The sequence below is a fragment of the Morone saxatilis genome, unplaced genomic scaffold (genome assembly GCF_004916995.1).
Source record: "Morone saxatilis isolate NCDOM2014 unplaced genomic scaffold, NCSU_SB_2.0 Contig4, whole genome shotgun sequence".
Lineage (NCBI taxonomy): Eukaryota > Metazoa > Chordata > Actinopteri > Moronidae > Morone > Morone saxatilis.
This window is the reverse complement of record NW_023339984.1, coordinates 286,049-291,244: the sequence shown is the minus strand read 5'-3', so window position 1 is coordinate 291,244 and position 5,196 is coordinate 286,049. Positions and strand designations below refer to the sequence as shown.

Below are 5,196 nucleotides of genomic sequence, written 5' to 3'. Positions count from 1 at the left end.
ATCAAGCCGCATGAAATTTAATCAATTATCTAAATTACAACAGTCTTGAAGACATAAAACCTGGATGAGCTGCAATTTTTTCTTATGTTAAACTCTCTTAGTTAAAACGCAAATTCTTGCTACTTGGCCCAAAACCTCAGAGACTCACTGTCTAAAAGATATATTACCGTAATCGTAGATGGCATTACCTGCTCTACCACCACCGTCAGGAATCTGGCAGCTTAGCTTTATCAGACAGTCAGTTAATTCCCATATAAAGCAAAACCCTAGACTGCCTTCTTCATTTACGTATATTCAAAAATTAGACACATCCTGGTCACCAGACTGATGCAGAAAAACGATCCATGCATATTGTACTTCTAGCGGATTATTCCTTATTATCAGGTTGCCCAATAAGTCATTAGATGCTCCAATTAATTCAGAACTCTGCAGCACGAGTACTGCACCAGGAACTAGGAAAAGAGATCACACTCTCCTTACTAGCTTCTCTCACTGGCTCCCTGTAAAAATTGAATTAGAATTTAAAATCCTCCCTCCTCCTCACCTACAAAGCTCTCATGGTCAGCCCTTTCATATCTTAATATCTATCCTCTGCTTGTCCCATCATGATACCACATGCGTACCAATTCAATACATGTTGTCTTACAGTCTTGGGCTCGATTCTTTCTGGGGGGCGGGGCTTAGCCATTGGGTGGTGCTCGCGCACGGGTACAATTGCCTACGAGTATTTTCGCTACGTTAGAATTTTCTGCAAATTTCCCTGCCCTTTCAAGCATGTTGTGGCCGCCAAATATGCAGTCGAAGACGGAGCAAATAATAATAATTCTTAGAGATACAATGGGGCCTTCCAGCGGTCGCTGGCTCGGTCCCTAACAAGAAAAAACATTGCGCACCAACTCACCAAGGCGACCGTTCGTGGCACCATCTTAGGTTATTGGAGATCAGTCCTCCTGTTATACTCAGTTCCATAGAGTCTGGCCCCTAAGCTGGTTAGACTTTAAACTAATGTCCGTCAGCAGTGTTGTACATCTGCTCTGAGCCAGCTCATTTGAACAACAACCTACTATCAAAGAATCATGTCCACACTGGACAACTACGTACCTCATGATTTACATCTAACATTCAGTACCAATGCAGGAAGTAGTGTGTACTGTATGTTGCAATGCAAAAACACATCCTTTTTGCAGTGTGCCGTGTAGGATGTTGCGTAAACAATTCAATTCAATTCAATTCAATTTTATTTGTATAGCGCCAATTCATAACACACAGGCTTCATTTAAAAACAAACTGCACAGAATATTTTCTCCATTTTTCTCTCTGTGATTGATATAAATCTGCAGAAGGCTCTTTGACTCACCTTTTCTGTACGTGCCAAAACTGTATTTTCGTGTGACATATTTATATAGTTCTGTATGTGTGTTTGAACCTGATTCAAAAAATCACACTGTTTGGGTTTTCTCTTTCCCTACTAAACCAGTGTTTCTGTGCAATTAACTATTATGTATGGAATGGTAATTGCAAAGAAAGTGATTTTAAGACTCTGGAAGTCAGATACTGTGCCTTAGTTTAACAGTCTGATGTTCTACTGTACAGCTAGATAACTATTTAGTGAAGTTCAATGTTTGAAGATGCTCCCAACCATTCATAAACAAAAAGGAACTCATTTTCAGATTTGATCATCCCAATGAGCAAATATTTGCAGAGGCTGTTAACACAATGTTATTTTCCTCCAGTTTTGGTGCTTAACTAAAGATATCAAAAGTAAAAATACACTACTTTGCAAAAATTCCCAGTCTGTAAAATCCAACATCTGCACGTATGTTGTCAAATGAACATACCCAGGAAACATTTTTTGATTCAAAAGACGATCAAAAAACTATGGTCACCGATTAAAAGACGTAGCAACTAGGTTCAAAGATGAACGTTTTTTTATTGACTATCTTAAGATTTTAAAGTTTTGCTGAAATTTTCAATGTGTCAGGTTCCTCTGGCTCATTGTAGTTCTCCTAATGGCATTTGCAAGAATCTACCATGCCTTATTTATTTAATATTGGCTTCAATGGCATTCCACACAATCTACCACCAGCCAGTGGCTACTACTTTAAACTTGTTGTATTACTATTACTTCATTTCAGGATTTATTTCATAGCCATATTTATTCATGTATTTATGGATATGTAGTACATAATAATTTAATATTGGGTTAAATAGCATTCCATAGAGGCTACCATCACTCAGTGGTTACCCCTTTAAACTTGTATTTCATGTACTTTTTATATTCTGTTTTGAATACGAAGTCTTTACAGTTGTTGCTGGTATGCTGCTTACCTCGGATATTGACCCAACTTCCCTTCTGCAACTCTCTCTCTCTCTCTCTCTCTCCCCCTCTCCCTCTCTCTCTCTAACTATGTGTTGAAGAGCAAAGTGAGACTGCACAAAGGACTGACTGAGAGAAGTGTGAGAGAGAAAGTCAGTAGAGCTGTGAAGGAAGAGTAAGGGGGTGAATGTTTGAAAGTCCTTCTGAAAAGACTGAAGCTGGCCCTAGAGGAACAGAGGAGGACTTTTGCATTCTGGAATGTCTCGTCGACCAGGTCACTGTTGAACTTTTAAAAGAGAGAAAGGGAAAATAAGTAGGACACGGAGGGGAGAGGAAAAAAAGAGGAAAGTGTCAGAATACAGACAGAGCCAAAGAATCTGCAGGAAAAAAAGAGGGGGAAACTGATACTTGGCTGTAAACACCATTCTGGTCGAAGGTGAGTGTTTTTCTGTTGTTTCTTGGCTTTTTACACCCCAGGGAGGCTTAATACCCTGACTAAACTATACAAATATACAAATCACACAAAAATCGCATTAATGTAATGCATAAGAGTCAGTGACAAAGGGGGTTCCGGGCCTTGTTAATGAGGCCAGCTGCAGATGGGAAGAAACTGTTTTTGTGGCGAGAGGTTTTGGTCCTGATGGACCGTAGCCTCCTGCTCCTCCTATATTATATAATATAGTATATAATATATAATAAATATTCAATATTTGTCCGATACATTTACTATTGGATGCGCATTGGAAGCCTAATATTCCTCGCACCTGCCATGTTGTCACCCGTGTAAAAATATTAATAATATTGTTAAGATGCAGACAACCATGATTGCATTGATGCAGACTATAACCAGGTTTTGCAGAGAGCTCTGACTCTGAAGTGTTAGAATATGCTCAGTGGATCTGTGTGCTCTCACCTCACTCTGTACTTTTGCTGACACTGATATGGAAACACACACAGGTTCCATCACTGTATTTGGTAAATCCACTGTGTCAGCTCAATGCAGGACTAATATAAGTTACAGCTTTGGGCTCCAAATGCACAGTGCAGGGGGCCAACAAACAAATTACACTCTCACACACTGTAAGTCTTTGTATTGTTTTAATATTTAAATAAGAGGGAAATTAACTGAAATAAACAGATATGAACTGAACAGGTCTGTTTAACTAAGGTTAAATAATTAAGTAAATTAAGTAAGCTGAACTTGAAAAAACATTTAATAAACTGAAGATATTAACTTGAACCTGTTGGAACTGTTACACCTTTAACATTTTCTCAGTTTAAAGAGTTCTTCATTTCACACAAAGAACTTACAACTGCTCATTTTACAGCTACTAAGACAATATGTGAAACTGCTCCCATTGAATTGATTAGATTTTAAGTTTAAGGGGACTCAACGCTAACAACTGTTGAACACTGTCAAAACAAAAACCACGACTTATCTCAAAATGCCACGCAGCGGGTTCCATACATGTTGTCTTCAAGTTATAAAGATAAGTGTCTCAGGAGAGTTTTATCTTTTAAACAATGCATGCTGGGAAATCTACTACCCCCCGCTTTTCCCTTCTCTGTCTACTGTTCTGTCAATGAAGTCAAGTGCCCCAAAAAAGCTCTATTTCAAAATGAACTCCCATAGTGTCTAATTGATACACAGCTCTGACTGGCTGATGGTAATAGCAACATTTATCCATCCAATTTAAAGATATTTAATCATGTACCTATATATCATAGCAAGCGCTGCTATAAGTGCTATACGATGCCAACAGCAGGTCTTAGTCACATCCTGCCACAAGTACTGTGCCTGGGCCGTCACACCTGCTCTTTCAAACCACTTATCTGTTGTTTCATCAACTGATTTGCATCAGTGCGGTTTATAAATTTGGTTATCCTTGAGATGATACTCAAATTATTACCAGGAAATAACACACATATCAGCATGTCAGTGCCCTCACAGAACAACAGTTTATTATTTTTTTGATGAAGAGTCTGACTCCTATGAAAGTCAATAGCTTACACGCAATAACTATAAAAACAAGTTTGTAAGGGGTGTTTCTGACTAAAGATTATTATCACCTAAACTATACATTTACTGGAAAAATGTATGGGTATATGATATGATCATATTATCTAAATAGTAATGTAACATTGATGGGTAGGTTTAGGTAAGACCAATTATCCAGAACAGTCAACACTGGGTGATAAGGCCTGGCTCCCATTCGGCATTCCACTTTATCCCAAAGGTGTTGGATGGGGTTATGGTCAGGGCTCTGTGCAGTCAAGTTCTTTCAAACCAAACTGAGAAAACCATTTCTTTTTGAGGCTGAACAAACAGAAACTGTTAACACAAAGCTGGTAGTACAGTAAATGTACAGTAACTGGATGTTAACCAGGAAATTCAGTTGGCAGGATGTATTCAGGCCATGTTGAAATACTGAGCTTTTCAGTATGACCAATACACTGCAAACATTTGTCAGTGCAACCTCCACATGGCAGTAGGCTTGATTTTATGCACCTGTTAGCAATGGGTTGAGGCCAGTGAACCCACTAATTGGAATCTAGGGCAATTGAACCTTCCCAGTCCCACCCCTTTTGGAACATTAGTCAATTTTCCTATATTTATGCTTCGTTCCATTTACCTGTGAATGACATGACACCTGAGTTGACCGCATTCGGGAAGCTGGAAATCCGACTTCAGCGGGCATCCTAGTTAAAATTTCCAACTGGGACCTCAGAAATTCCAACCTCCCTGTTCAAATGGAACACGTGATTTGATATGCTATGTGCTTTGCTCATCTATGTCCCTAAACATGAAGATTGTTAAAAGATAAAAGCCACATATGTTCACATCTTAAAGTCAGCTAATGTAAATGGTAAATGGACCT

The 5,196-nt window shown here is 38.8% G+C and overlaps 1 protein-coding gene across 1 annotated transcript in view; it reads left to right on the top strand.

Annotated features, from left to right (window-relative positions):
• The first annotated feature begins 2,384 nt into the window (after nt 1–2,384).
• alox12 (arachidonate 12-lipoxygenase) overlaps nt 2,385–5,196 on the top strand; it is an 8,389-nt gene continuing 5,577 nt past the window's right edge. The window contains exon 1 of the mRNA XM_035675424.1: nt 2,385–2,753. The gene's annotated coding sequence lies outside the window, so the exon portion shown is untranslated. The remainder of the gene's footprint in view (nt 2,754–5,196) is intronic.